Source organism: Pristiophorus japonicus, unplaced genomic scaffold (genome assembly GCF_044704955.1).
Source record: "Pristiophorus japonicus isolate sPriJap1 unplaced genomic scaffold, sPriJap1.hap1 HAP1_SCAFFOLD_332, whole genome shotgun sequence".
Taxonomy (NCBI): domain Eukaryota; kingdom Metazoa; phylum Chordata; class Chondrichthyes; family Pristiophoridae; genus Pristiophorus; species Pristiophorus japonicus.
This window is the reverse complement of record NW_027253128.1, coordinates 551,711-567,388: the sequence shown is the minus strand read 5'-3', so window position 1 is coordinate 567,388 and position 15,678 is coordinate 551,711. Positions and strand designations below refer to the sequence as shown.

Sequence of the window (15,678 nt, the reverse complement as noted above, 5' to 3'; positions counted from 1 at the left end):
GTGCCTCAACCACACATGTCCTTCCTTTAGGATCCTTACTTCAGGATAGGGGTGGCCATAACCTTATCGAGGCTTGTGTGGAAGGGCAGCGGGAAATGGACACCGGGTCAGCCGGACAAATGAAGGTGCTCCTGGAGGAAGGGGATTCCCCTCTTCAGAGACAGTTCCCCAACACCCCAGATACACGAGGAGCAGTTACTGAACAGGCAGAGATGAAAGCAGTGGGAGAAGCTTGTTCAGAAACATTTAAAGTTTCTGCAGGAATGGGCTGTCTCAGAACTGATGAGATGTTCAGTGAAAAGCTCAAATGTAGGAGTTACAAACATGATCTTAACGGATGTGAAATAGAAGTTGGATTGTTGCAAATGTCGAGAGAGTGAATTACAGCAGTTCCGAAGGGTGAACTGAGAGAAGGACTGGGTCTCTCGACTGACTATTCAGCATTTCCGTCATCCTTTACTGCATGTTGTTACACTTCTCCCACAAAGCAGAGGAAATTGTTAAAACCTGTGCAGAGGGTAACAGACTTAGTCGAAGACACCGATTGTGAGTTTACATTTCTGAATGTAAACAGCATGGAATTCAGTTGGAAAAATCAAAAATTGAAAATTGACTTTTAAGTAAAAATGGATATGGTGATCACAGACCAACGGACTTTAAAATGGCATCCTGAGAATCTGAATCTACAAGAACCCGACTTTGACCCGAAGCGTGCTGCTATTTGGAAGAAGGAAATACGGAAATGGAATACAACATTTCAACAGCTACAGAGTTTGAATCAAGCAATCGTTGTGGACATTAACCATCACACTGCGGAAATCGAGAAGGTTCACACAACTTTGGAGCAGACTGAATATGTGAGTTGGTGGGAGTCATTGTTGGGATGGAGCCTGACGGCAACAGGCGTGATGAACACAATGATACACCCTGTCCTTATGCTGGTGCTGGTTCAGCTGACCGTGCTGGTCATTTTGATTTACTGCGGATGTTGTGTTGAAAAACAAGGACAACAACTGGACAATGCTGTTGAACGAGCTCGAGCCACCATGCAAATGTATGTTACCCAGATAAGACCTGCAGAGAGGCGAGGAGAAGAAGTGCGGGAATGTGGGAGCACAGTCCCGCATTGCTGAACTCTTTGCTTCAGCACGCATTCTGAAGTTTGAATTAAAAAACAGGAAATTGAAGTTTGGATCGAAAGAGACTGTTAGACAATGTGGTGCCTTCAGCCATTGAAATGAGTAACTGGTCATTGTCTGTATGTTAAATATTTGATTGTACCTTTGTTACTATTTAATGACATCTGTAGGTTAAACAAGCAATATTAAGTCTGTGTGTTAAACAATTCACAAAGCCGTTTGCTGTGATTGTCTAAATGTAATGAAATAAGAGTATAAAGATGAGACTCACACACACAGACACCAGAGACAGTGGATATTCGGAAGGTGTGTGTCTCAAGCAGCCACGGAAATCGAAGCAAGCTGCCTTTGTGACGTGTTTTCAGTAACTTTCATACTTGGTTTGTTTGGTATGAATGTTCAAATAAAAGACCCGATCCTGCCTTTACTACAACTGAATGTGTGCGGGTAATTGGAGGTTAAAAGCAACGAAGCAAAAAGAGCAAGACAGATGTTTACAACATTTTGTAACAGGTAACTGATGGTTGAGCACACGATTTGATAACTAGACTTGTAGATCAAGCATCAATGACAAAGGCAACAAAACTGCCCACCAGCACCAGGTGTCTTTCACTTGTTTGTCCCAAATTTTCAGCAGCTGGGACAACAAGGAATCAGGTTCCACCGAGATTTGAACTCAGATCCCAGAGTGCTCACCATTGCACTATGGAACCAACCATGGTAAAATATTTGAAACAATTCTCAAAAACAACAAAATCATCTCCAACAGTACACTTTGGCTCGGCCTTTTCTCATCCACACCATCAGTTTCCTCTCTTTGCTCTCTGCTAATTATCGATGCAGAGCAATTCACACAGATGCCATCGAGGCTATGGTTTTACAAGTAGCTGTTTCTGTTTCACACTCTTCATCACACTGAAGTCTTGCCAGGTAAAAAGTGCGTTGGCATTGCAATGTGTTTATGTAAAATGCTTGGCATGGAAAGAAAATGCAAAGTTTTGTCGAGTTAGCGAGTTGGTGACGAGGTTTGGGGTTGATGTGCGTCGCTTTCAATCTTTGAAAATTCACCAAGCAAAGAAACGGTGAATTGAACTGTCCGCAGTCAGGAGCTGAAAAGGAATTAAAACCTAATACCGACTTCAGGACAATCAGAATACTTCGTCACAGACAAGGCACCGGAAGGCTGGAAGGTAGATCACACCGGTTGTGGGAGAGCTGGTTGGTGGTGACATGGAAGTGTCTGCAGTGTGCGGGATCAGACTGCTTCCACACATCCACAATGAATATCACACCCTTTACTTGGGAAAAGGGCAACTGAGAGTGGACAAGTTCCATCCCGGTCAGAAAAATCTGAAGCTTTAACTGACTGACACCCTGGTTTGGGATGTCTTGCAATGTGTAATTAAGTCAGTCTCTGTGGCGCAATGGGTTAGCGCGTTCGGCTGTTAACTGAAAAGTTGGTGGTTCGAGCCCACCCAGGGACGAAGCATTTAACTGTTTTTCCCCGTGGATTCGGTGCTGCACGATTCCAGGTTGTCATTTTGCGTTTCGGCTGCGCGAATATATTCCACAAACATTGCCAGCTGTGCTGTTATCCAGTGAGTTCCCACTCCAATACTTTTATGAGCATTCAGTTTGAGTGTATACAGAACTGAACAGAGATATCAGAATATTTAACAAGGTTGTGGGACATTGTTTTTTGTTAATATTGAACCACTAATATGAATAAATCCATTTCTTCAAATATTTAATTGAACATGTTTTCAAAATGTTTCCGCGCAGTTTTGAAGCAGGGACATTTCGCGTGTGAGGTGAATCTAATAACCACTACATTACGGAAACACTACAGCAATGTTCGGAACATAACCAGAGCTTTAACCTACACAGCTGGCCTTTTCTTCAGGACCTGGTTTTATGAGAATAGAGTGATGGTGCTATATTTAGGAAGGCTGTGAGTGTGGCAGGAATTGATCTAGTGTTTCCCAGACTTTACACATAGGAACAGGAGGTGGCCATTTAGCAGCGGGTGGTTAGGATCTGGAATGTACTGCTTGAAAGGATGGTGGAGGCAGACTCAATCTTATCTTTCAAACGGGAGCTGGATCAGTGTCTGAAGGAAAAACAATTGCAGGGCTACAGGGAAAGGGCGGGGGAGTGGGACTCGCTGAGAGTCGGCACGGGCTCGACGGGCCGAATGGCCTTCCGTGCTGTAATCATTCCATGATTCTATAAGTTAGTGGCACATTTCATCGTGTGGGTGGAAGCAGAACATTTCAAAGGGACATGGATTGCGTCGGCAAAACTAGAGGCATCTGATTCAGGAGATCCGGGGGGCATGAAAATTCGGAAGTTTAATGACTTTGAAAGGAACATTTTTGTTTTGTGCAGTTACGGTCAGAGAAATGTTTGTGAAAGGATTTTTCTGAACAGAGGAATGCAGCATTTAATCTTCTGCCTTAACACTTCTTCCTGGGTGTCGGGTTCACATTTCTTTTCCCGGTTATACTTCTCAAAAAGGATTTAGATGTAGTCCTTCAGACAAGGGGGATCAAGGGCCATGGCGAGAAAGCAGGAATGGGGTATTGAAGTTACATGTTCAGCCATGAACTCATTGAATGGCGGTGCAGGCTCAAAGGGCCGAATGGCCTATCTCTGCACCTATTTTCTATGTTTTCTATGTTTCTTGAATTTATATTTCCTTTGGTGTTTCACAATAACCAGACCTTTGCTCTAAAGTCTTTCTCACTGTTTTTCCAGTCTCCTGTTGATGTACCAGCAATGAACATTTTGAACCAGACACCAAAAACACACTGTGCAAAATGGGACATGCTTTCACAGTTAACGTGGGGCTCGAACCCCAAATTCGAGATTAAGGTTCTCATGCTCGACCGATTGATCTCACGGGGCTTCTGCCAAATAGACGTTTTTGTCGTTGATTGCAGCCAGGTGCCTGTTGGCTCCGCCCCAGATGTTTAAACTTGCTGACAAGGAACTGCCAGGATCTTCTTGAATGGTGGACCAGGCTCGAGGGGCCGAATGGCCCACTCCGGCCCCTAATCGTTACATGTTTATGACCTTATGACCTTTCACAGGAGAACAAACTCGCCCTGAGCATGCATGAGGAGATAGCTCCAGAAAATATTCCCACCCGGTGAGCTTTCGCGTGTGAGGCGAACGTGTTAACCGCGACACTGCGGAAACATCTCCACTTTCAGCACCAGGTCAGACGGAAATGTTAAGCGAGCAGGTGAACTGCTGAATCCCACTTTTAAGGAGTTGGTCGTGGTGTCAAACAATGAGTTTCGCTGAATGATTAAAAATAAGAAATGTCAGAAGTTGGATTCAAACCCACACCTCCAGAGAAAACTGCGATCTAATCACAGCACCTTCGACCGCTCGGCGGTGTGTGTGGCCACCTGCAAGTTGATTTTGAACTTGTGTGCCCTGTCACATGAAGTAAATGAGGACAGCAGGCGTATCTCTGCCTGACACCGGGGAAACAATGAGACAGACCTTGGAACAATGGTCTGGTTATTGCCAAACAGCAAAGAAAATATTAACTCTGAAAGAACAGTGACCCTGACGTGATTTGAACACGCAACCTTCTGATCTGGAGTCAGATGCACTATCATTGCACCATTAGGCCTACACAATGATTGTGAGATGTTCCTCTATATGAAGCTTTCACAACACAAGGGGCTTTAAAATCCCCGCCCATTCCCACCAGGTATCAGAAGCAACGCTCACCTGCCAGTCACCGGATGTTTTTTTCTTAAACTTTTGTGTTGCGTTCATGGAAAAGCATCATTAATTAACCCGTCACCTTCTTTTGCACAATGAAAGAAATGCTAACTGAGAGACAGTCGATACTTCAATCATTTGTCCTGTGCTTTGGGGAACGGGCAGGGAAGTGGACCTGAGTCCATGATCGCATCGGCCATGATCGTATTAAATGTCGGAGCAGGCTCGAGGGGCGTATGACCGACTTCTGCTCCAATTTCTTTTGTTCTTATGTTCTTCAGCATGTTAACCCATTTTACACACTGTATTGCCGATGTCACCAGGAATCTGGGGCAACTTTTGTCAAATTTAACAGCACCGGTTATTCCTTCCGTGCAGAGAAAATAGAATCAGTGGTGAAGATAAAATCCCACAGTGCTCATTTTCAGATTCAACGCAGTAGGATTTCAAATAAAGTGAAAGAATTTTACAGTGAAAAGATTTGGAAGTTTTATTTGTATTTGTATCTTTAATTAAACTTTGTGGCATCTGACTCCCGTTCATGACTCTGCTGAATAAGAAAGGAGGGTCTGACGTTGACCAGACAGCACTGCCCCTGATATTTGTGAGCTCATCCTTTATATTCAGTGGTTTCTCGCCCTTTGATGGGCTGCAGTGTAGCGGATATCACGTTGGCCTCACACACGAAAGGTCCCCGGTGGATCCGTTTTCTCTCACTGAAAGTTATCTATTTATTGGTTAAATAAAGAGCAATTCAGGAATAAGGGAGCCTTTTTACCAGCAGAATAAATAGCAAATAAAAACAGCAAATGCTGGAAATCTCAGCAGGTCAGGCAGCATTTTCCAGGAGACTAAACTCTCCTCCGATTGTTCCCTTATAGCAAGTTTAAACATAATGTTTCTACCCAGAATCAAACCGGGTACTTTTCACGTATAAAGCAAATGTGATAACCACTGCATTACAGAAACCTCTGGCACAGCAGCCCCAACAGAGGGGAGCTGACCAGTGAGCTCCCTCTGTGCTGATCGGGAATGTGTTGGCTCACGTTAAACAACTTCTGTCCCACACTGAAAGTTCTCAATCCTTCTCCTCCGCTGCCCTTTACAGAAATATCACGGATCACCCAGCCACCGTGTTCACTTCCACATCCTCACAGTGGGGCCACAGAGGCTCCTACCGTCTCCCCGCCATCAGTGAACTCGCCCAGTTTACTAAATTAAACCCCGAACACGTGCCTGGCAAAGGGCAGGAGAAGCCAGATAGTCTGTAAGCTCGGTCTATCGCAGAAAGTATTGGTATTCATGGTGATTACAGCAATTAATAATCTTCTCACAGACCTCAATTATTTTTATGCGATGAATTGATCGAGAATTGAAACCAGTTTAGTGCGCCGGATCTTAACCCCTCGACCACCAGGGAACGGTTATGATACATGTAGATATATTTATATATATTTATATATGAACCTGAATATCAACGGCTAGCTACCTAGACCTCATGGCGAACAGCAGTGCGTCTAACTTTGAGTGAGAGAAGTTGTTCCACAGAGACACCAATTTCATCTTTTGTTCCCTTTTAAACACGAGAAACTGAGACAGGGGGAAAAAATAGAGAAATAAAAGCACAGGGATCGAGACAAGAGGAAGAGAGAAGGGGAAAGATACTGTCCCCACCCAGAACTAATGCAGAAACCCCTCTGCTGTGCTCAGGGTGGCCACCCACAGCCTGGATATACTAACGGGAGAACACCAGCGGCAGGTCGGGACCATAAAAGGAACGGCGAGCGGCCCTGGGAGCAGCTTGGAGGTCCCGGGAGACTCCTCCAGGGAGCAGCGCGAGCTGGTGCAGGAGGGCGGACGCAGCGAAGAGTGATGTCATCAAGGTCCAGGTCTGTGATTGGAGCGTGGGCAGATACAGCACGAGTGGCGAGATCGGGGCGAAGGAGCGGCGAGAGACTGTAGAGGGATGTGATCGGGGCCCAGCGGAGGCATGATTTTGGGGCCAGGGGCCCAGGGTTAGCACGGCCCAGCCCACACTGTGCACTAGGTCCGTGCAGCAGAGCTGGTCGCCTGTCGTCTTGCTTAACCCTTGCCACTGGACCAAGACCTCGCTCTGTCAAGCCCGTGTGATGGCTGGGGTGCAACGGCCACCACACGTTAAAAAAATCCACGCACAGGCATCTTCCACCCTTTGGGATGTAGTTCGGGTCCTTCATTGAAACACCTGTGAACTCATCCTTTTTCGGCGTGGAAGCAAGTCATCTCGTTTCGTGGGACCGCCTATGATGATGATGGATACATTAACGTCCCGACAGCTCATTGACTGCAGGAGTGGGACCGTGCGGAGCTTCAGAGGACATGTCGAAAAGGCAAAGTCACTGATTCCGTCTCATGTGCTCCTCCGATCAAGAACAGCAACACACACTAAAAATGCTTCAATAATGGTTACATCTTATCTCCACATCTGCTAAGCAGGTGGTTTGTTGGTCTAGGGGTATGATTCTTGCTTTGTGGTTGTTACTTCAAATTTGCAGAAAGATCCTGGTTTCAAATCCCAAACCAGCCTTGAGTTTGCGTTGAAATTTTGCAAAGAAGTCTGTCAGGAACTCATGACGACACAAAGTGCTTTACAGCCATTCAGTTGCCTTTGAAATGTTGTCATGTGAAGGAAGATGTTCCCAAATCACCTCACACGCACCTCAACTCTTTGCAAATGAGTTCATAGAATCAAAGAAGTTTACAGCACGGAAGGAGGCCATTTCGGCCCAACGTGTCCGCGTCGGCCAACAAGAGGCTCTCCAGCCTAATCCCACTTTCCAGCTCTAGGTCCATAACCCTGCAGGTTACGGCACTTCAGGTGTGCATCCAAGCACTTTTTAAATGTGGTGAGGGTTTCTGCCTCTACCACCCTTTCAAGCAGAGAGTTCCAGACCCCCACAACCCTCTGGGTGAAGAAATTTCCCGTCTAAACTTTCGCCCAATTACTTTAAATTTATGCCTCCTTGTTGTTGATCCCTCTGCTAAGGGAAATAGTTCCTTTCTATCCACTATATCTGAGCCCCTCATAATTTTATATACGTCATTGAGGTCTCCCCTCAGGCTCTGTTCCATGGAAACCAAATCCAGCCTATCTAATCTGTCCTCAAGGCGAAGATTCTCCACTCCCGGCAACATCTTCATAAATCTCCTCTGCACCATCTTCAGTGCAATCATGTCCTTCCTGTAATATGGCGACCAGAACTGCACGCAGTACTCCAGCTGTGACCTAACCTGCCCCACCGACCATATCTCTTGTATTCTATGCCTCGGCTAATAAAGGCAAGCATTCCATATTTCTTCTCAACCACCTTAGCTATCTGGCCTGCTACTTTCTGTGATCTGTGGACATGCACTGCCTGGATTCTGGGGAGGACCCAGCAGATTGGAAAACTGCAAATGTAATGTCCCTATTTATAAAAGGACGCAGACAAAAATCAGGAAACTATAGACCAGTTAGCCAAACATCTGTGGTTGGGCAAATGTTGGAATCCATTATTAAAGAAGCAGGAGCAGGACATAGAAACATTGAAACATAGAAAATAGGTGCAGGAGTAGGCCATTCGGTTCTTCGAGCCGCACCACCATTCAATAAGATCATGGATGATCATTCAGCTCAGTAGCCCTTTCCTGCTTTCTCTCCATACCCCTTGATCTCTTCAGCCATAAGGGCCACATCTAACTTCCTCTTGAATATGTCGAACAAACTGGCATCAACAACTCTGCGGCAGAGAATTCCACAGGTTAACAACTCTCTGAGCGAAGAAGTTTCTCCTCATCTCAGACCTAAATGGCTTACCCCTTATCCCTTAGATTCTGACCCCTGGTTCTGGACTTCCCCAACATCGGGACTTGTCCAGTCCCGTCAGAATTTTATATGTTTCCATGAGATCCCCTCTCATTCTTCCAAACTCCAGTGATCTCTCGATCCCTTGATTCCCCGAGACTCGAAAAATCTATCTAACGCAGCCTTGAATATATTCAGAGACTCAGCATCCACAGGCCTGTGGGGCAGAGAATTTCAAAGATTCATATCCTTCTGAGTGAAGAAATCCCTCCTCATCTCTATCTTAAATGGCCGACCCCTTAACCTGAGACTGTGCCCCCTGGTTCTAGACACACCAGCTCGGGGAAAACAACCCTCACCATCTACCCTGTCAATCCCCTTCTGAATATTGTGTGTTTCAATGAGATCACCTCTCATTCTTCTAAACTCCCGAGAGTATCGGCCCATTCTACACAATCTCTCACCATAGGACAGTCCTCTCATCCCAGGAATCAATCTGGTGAACCTCCGTTGTACCACCTCCCAGGCAAGTATATCCTTCCTCAAATAAGGAGACCAAAACTGTGTGCAGTACTCCAGGTGTGGTCTCACCATGGCCCTGTACAATTGTAGCAAGAATTCCTTACTCTTGTACTGTGGGCTATATATTAGGTTCTATGGGCCGAGTGCCCTGTTTTTTTGCTGATTCGATGGTTGTATAAAAAGTTATTAAAATTTGACAGTTGCTCGGGAAACATATTTGTATTTCCTTCAGTGTATTCCTTACTCTTCAAGGGCTAGGTTTTCCCCAAGCAGTTTTGTCGGCGCACTGACCTCAAGCGCACTGACTTTGCGCGCTGGAAACGGTGCGGGGAAAAACTCGCCCCATCCTGGCCGCTCTGTACAGTCCCCGAAGTCCTGGCGTGGTGTGAAGTGGGGGGCGGAGCCAAATGCCTGCGCCGAAAACACTGCCGGCACCTTCGCGCATGGGCAGTAGGGAGAGAAAACTTGGCACTCTGCCATTTTTAAACAGTGTCAAACCCGATGAAAAGCACAGCAGCTTCTCAGCTTCTCCGGTCGCTCGGCGGGCTCTCCCCCCGTCCCTCCCCGATAAAACGCACAGCTCCAGCAGCTGCAACTTCTCCGGTCCACAAGCTCACACTTCTCCGGTGTGTCTTCCCTCCCCTATCCCAGGGATACAGGGACCGAGTGTAATGGAGCCAAGTTTGCTGATGATACAAAGATGGGTGGGAAAGTAAATTGTGATACAGCAAAGTAAATCTCAATTCCGGAAGAACAATATGGAAAAGTACAGTGACCCCGACGTGATATAAACACGCAGCCTTCTGATCTGGAGTCAGACACACTACCGTTACACCACGAGGTCTGCAGTGCAGAGTGCCCATGTTTGTATGCATGAAGGTTCCTGAAACACAGTTTCATTTACCCTGCATTGGTGCAATGAAAGGGCTTTAAAATCCCCGGCCACTCCCACCGTGGGTCAGACAGCATCAGAAGCAGTGCCCACCTGTCACTCACACTCTCACGCCCGCTTTCATCACCTGCTGCCCGCGGACTGCAGCAAATCCAGTTCATCATCATCATAGGCAGTCCCTCGAAGCGAGGATGACTTGCTTCCACGCCAAAAAAGGATGAGTTCACAGGTGTTTCAATGATGGACCTAACGTTCCAGGTCCCGAACTGTATGTTGAAGGGTGGAAGATACCTGTGCGTGGATTTTTTTAACGTGTGGTGACCGTTGCACCCCAGCCATCACACGGGCTTGACAGAGCGAGGTCTTGGTCCAGTGGCAAGGGTTATCAAAGACGACTGGAGACCAGCTCTGCTGCACGGACCCAGTGCCCACACATATCGCAGTGTGGGCTGGCCCGTGCTGCCCCTGGGCCCCTGGCCCTGAACTCACACCACCCCTGGGCCCCGATCACATCCATCCACAGTCTCTCGCTGCTCCTGCTGTACCTGCCCACGCTCCAATCACCGACCTGGACTTTGATGACATCACTCTTCGCTGCCGTCGCCCTCCTTCACCAGCTCGCGCTGTACCTTGCCGTGGTACACCACCACGCTGCTCCCAGGCCACGGCTCACCGCTCCTTTTATGGCCCCGACCTGCCGCTGGTGTTCTCACGCAGGTCGGGGCCTCCACGCTGCTCCCAGCAATTCCAGTTACACCCCGTGTCACCGCACAATTCTCAGCTGTGATTGTAAGCTGACTATATTTAAAGCTATCGCAGAGGCTGCAAGCAGTGTTCCCTGGTAATCTAGTGGTTAGGGTATGGTGCTCTCACTGCCGTGGTCTGGGTTTGATTCCTGGTCAGGGAAAGCATTTTTACAGAGCAAGCTGACAAATATATTTCAAGTCTGTGAGATCCTGAATAACTGTTATCATCATTAATCCACCCACATGTGTTGCACACTGAAGGAAATACAAATATGTTTGCTGAGTGACTGTCAAATTTTTATAACTTTTTATACAACCGTAGAATCAGCAGAAAAACAGGATATTCCGCCCACAGTACCTAATATTCCGCCCACAGTGCAAGAGTAAGGAAGTCTTGCTCCAATTGTACAGGGCCCTGGTGAGACCACACCTGGAGTACTGCGCACAGTTTTGGTCTCCTTATCTGAGGAAGGATATATTTGCCTGGGAGGTGGTACAACGGAGGTTCACCAAATTGATTCCTGGGATGAGAGGACTGTCCTATGGTGAGAGATTGTGTAGAATGTGCCGATACTCGCTGGAGTTTCGAAGAATGAGAGGTGATCTCATTGAAACAGACAATATTCTGAAGGGGATTGACAGGGTAGATGTTGAGAAGCCCGGCTAGCTCAGTCGGTAGATCATGAGACTTTTAATCTCAGGGTCGTGGGTTCGAGCCCCACGTTGTGCGTTTAATGAAAAGTAAACTTTTATGTTGCTTTCGCGGGTAAATATCATTAATGAACCCATGATCTTCTTTTGCACAATGATAAAAATGCGAACAGAGGGAGAGTTGATAATTTAATCAGACCACTCGGCCATCCTTACTGTTAGATGCTCCAGTTACAAGTTATTACTCTGGAAAGTTTCAGACCGTGTGCTTGTTCAGGGCTGCTGGAAGGCCCAGTGACCGGGATAACCTCTCCCCCGGGGTTTTCCTGAGCCTGTGCTTGGTGTACGGGGAGCTTTTACCCGGGTCCGAGGTAGCTTGCATCCCAGGGATGGACAATAACCATCTGAGCTCTGGAACTGGGGAAGAGCGAATAATTAATGAGTTGTTTGTGGTTTCAAATGCAGCTTAGATCTGCTGGTGTGAACCGAGAGCATTGTTTCACAGAATGAATGAAATGCTGACAGGGACAGTCAAAACTTCAATAAGTGAACTTTAATAATTCATGAAACTTTAATCCTTGATGAAGTTTTATCCCCGATCTGATTTTACACAATCTGTATTGGAGGAGACTGGTTTTAAATGTTCATTGCTCATGCAACAATGTACCAAAACAGCTTTTATTTAATTTTATTGCAGACAAGTTTTTGCTTGAGAAATAATGTTTCTGCGCAGGCTTGAACCGGGAACTTTTCCCGTGTGAAGGAAATGTGATAACCTCGACACGACAGAAATTGCTGCTGAGCTCAGTGCCCAGAGAGAAGTGTTCAGGAACAAGCTGAAATGCTCAATCCCTCTCTCTGCAAAAAGTTCCTTTCACAAACATTTCTCTGACCAGAACGGCACCAAACAACAATGTCCTCCTTTCAAAGTCATTAAACTCCCCAATTTCTGCGTCTGCAATTTTAAGGACAAGGACTGAAAGCGCTTTGCGATCAGAAAATTGCAGGAAACCCCTTGCGATTCATGACAGGGCTTTTGATACTTGATTTCTGGACACATCTTGTGTTATGTATTTAACCCATGACAACCTGTACACACCACCACCAGAGGGCCTACCTGTCCGAGTCCCAAGGGATCCCAGTATCCCTTGGTAGCACAGTATGTAAGCAGGCCACCCATGAGGTACCTGTACTCTGGAGTCTTATTGAAGGAGCGAAGGTCACACTTACTCATTATTCACAATACTAAGTTTCATCCTTTATTATGAGCGTATCAATTGGCGACGAGACAATGAACAACCACGCAAAAATGCAAGGAACAGTTGGTATCCTGGAGAAGTTCTCAGAAGTGGACGATTGCGAAGCCTTTGTGGAGATACTCGACCAATACTTCGTGGCCAATGAGCTGGAAGGCGACGAGAACACTGCCAAATGAAGGGCGATCCTCCTTACCGTCTGTGGGGCAGCAACCTATGGCCTCATGAAGAATCTTCTAGCTCTGGTGAAACCAACAACTAAATCCTATGAAGAATGTGTACGCTGGTCTGCGAGCATCTAAACCCGAAAGAAAGCGATCTGATGGCGAGGTATCGGTTCCACACGTGCCAACGGTCGGAGGGCCAGGAAGTGGCGAGCTGTGTCGCCGAATTAAGGCGCCTCGCAGGACATTGCGAATTTGAGGGATTCCGAGAACAAATGCTGAGAGACATTTTCATGCTTGGCATTGGCCATGAGATAATTCTTCGCAATCTGTTGACTCTCAGAATCTGAGCAAAGCCACAACGATCGGTCAGACAATTTCCACCAGTTCCTTTAAACACAATAACGCAATTTATTTCTCGTGGACTGGATGGAGGACCATGGTCCATGTAAAAAATTGTTATCGTTTTCCATGAACTAAATGTTCATAAAAGTATTGGAGTGGGAACTCACTGGATAACAGCACAGCTGGCAATGTTTGCGGAATATATTCGTGCAGCCAAAACGCACAATGACAACCTGGAACTGTGCGGCACCGAATCCTCGGGAAAAAAACAGTTAAAGGCATCGTCCCTGGGTGGGCTCGAACCACCAACCTTTCGGTTAACAGCCGAATGCTCTAACCCATTGCGCCACAGAGATTGACTTAAATGTAAATTGCAAGACATCCCAAACCAGGGTGTCAGTCAGTTAAAGCTTCAGATTGCTCTGACCGGGATGGAACTTGTCCACTCTCAGTTGTACTTTTCCCAAATAAAGGGTGGGACATTCATTGTGGATGTGTGGAAGCAGTCTGGTCCCGCACACTGCAGACACTTCCATGTCACCACCAACCAACTCTCCCACAACCGGTGTGATCTACCTTCCAGCCTTCCGGTGCCTTGTCTGTGACAAAGTATTCTGATTGTCCAGAAGCAAGTCGTTGGTTTTAATTACTTTTCAGCTCCTGACTGCAGATATTCCTGTGATTAAACCTGAACAAAAGGATTACAGGGACAGTTGGATTCATCATTTCTTTGCTTGGTGAAATTTCAAAGATTGAAAGTGATGCACATCAACCCCAAACCTCGTCACCGACTCGCTAACTGCCACACGCTGCTCCCGTGAGATGGAAGCCCAGTTGCTGTTTCAAGCTTGAATAGAGGTACAAGCAGAACTCATTCAATGAAAGTCCAAGTCCCTGAGGCACCTGATTATTTGCACCGAACTCCTTCGCAAAGAGTTGAGGTTCGTGTGCGGTGGTTTGGGCACATCTTTCCCCACACTACAACACTTCAAACATAACTCAACGACTGTAAAGCGCTTTGGGGCATTATGAGTTCCTGAAAGGTGTTGCAGAAATGCAAGTCCTTCTTTGCAAAAGTTCTATGTTATTCATAATTCGCAGCAGAATAATGTGTTCGCCCAATCACGTCGGGGTCACTGTTCTTTCAAAATTATTATTTTCTTTGCTGTTTGGCAATAACCAGACCCTTGCTCCAAGGTCTGCCTCACTGTTTCCCCGGTGTCAGGCAGAGATACGCCTGCTGTCCTCATTGACTTCATGTGACAGGACACAAAAGTTCAAAATCAAACTGCAGGTGGCCACACATAATATTGAGCAGTCAGGATGGCCGAGCGGTTTAAGTTGCTGCATTCAGGTTGCAGTCTGCTTTGAAAACTTGGGTTCCGTAGTGCAGTGGTCATCACATTCGCTTAACACGCAAAAGGTTCCCGTTTAAAACCAGCTGAAAACGTGTTCAATTAAATATGAGAAGCATTTCTGGTTCAGTATTAACAAAGCACAATGTCTCCCAGCCCTGCTATATTTGTTGAATACTCTGTCTAGTTCGGTACACATTCAAACTCTACAGTTTCCAGCCCTGACGGTGCAGAAAGCCACTCTCAAAGCTGTACATTCCAGCTGCTTTCAGTTGAGTTGTGAGATTATTGACGGATCCTGCAGCTGTGAAAAGGAAAGATGTGTTAGAGGGGTCATCAAACGAGGCCATGTGGGTTGAATTAAAGAACAAAAAAGGGGCGATCACACGACTGGGAGTGCACTATAGACCCCCGGGCAGTTAGAGGGAGAGAGGAGAACAAATATATGGGCAGATTGTTGAGAAGTGCAAAACCTATAGAGCTGAAAGAGTGGAGGTTTTAACTACCCGAATATTAACTGGAAAAATGATAGTGTGAATGGTACAGATGGTGGAGAATTCCTCAAATGCATTCAGGAGAACTTCTTTATCCAGTATGTCACAAGCCCATCAAGGGAGGGGCGGTTCTGGACTGGGTCTTGTGATCGAAGAGGGGCAGGTAGAAGGGGTATCAGTGGGAAAGCATTTTGGTGCGAGTGATCATACTCAGTAAGGTTTAGGGTAGTTATAGAAAAGGACAAAGGGGACCAGGAATAAAAGTTCTCAATTGGGGTAAAGCCAATTTTGCTGAGCTGAGATGGAATTTTTCCAAAGTGGACTGAGAATGGCTACTTGCTGGTAAATCAGTGTCAGAGCAGTGGGAGGCATTCAAGGAGGAGATCCTGAGGGTACAGAGCAAGTATGTTCCCTTAAAACAAAGGTGGGACTAACAAATCTAGAGCTCCCGGGATGTCAGGGGACATACAGGGAAAGTTAACGAAAAAAAGGGAAGCTTATGACAGATACCGATAACTCAATACTGCAGAAATTCTAGAGGTGCAGAGGT

General features: G+C 46.4%; 3 non-coding genes across 3 annotated transcripts; 2 read left to right on the top strand and 1 right to left on the bottom strand.

Moving 5' to 3' along the window:
- The first annotated feature begins 2,549 nt into the window (after positions 1-2,549).
- Positions 2,550-2,623, top strand: trnan-guu (transfer RNA asparagine (anticodon GUU)). The gene has a single exon. It is a non-coding gene; the product is annotated as a tRNA-Asn (tRNA).
- Positions 2,624-11,520: 8,897 nt separating this feature from the next.
- Positions 11,521-11,593, top strand: trnak-uuu (transfer RNA lysine (anticodon UUU)). Its single transcript has one exon. It is a non-coding gene; the product is annotated as a tRNA-Lys (tRNA).
- A 1,968-nt stretch (positions 11,594-13,561) lies between these two features.
- On the bottom strand, positions 13,562-13,635 carry trnan-guu (transfer RNA asparagine (anticodon GUU)). The gene has a single exon. It is a non-coding gene; the product is annotated as a tRNA-Asn (tRNA).
- Between the last annotated feature and the right edge of the window lie 2,043 nt (positions 13,636-15,678).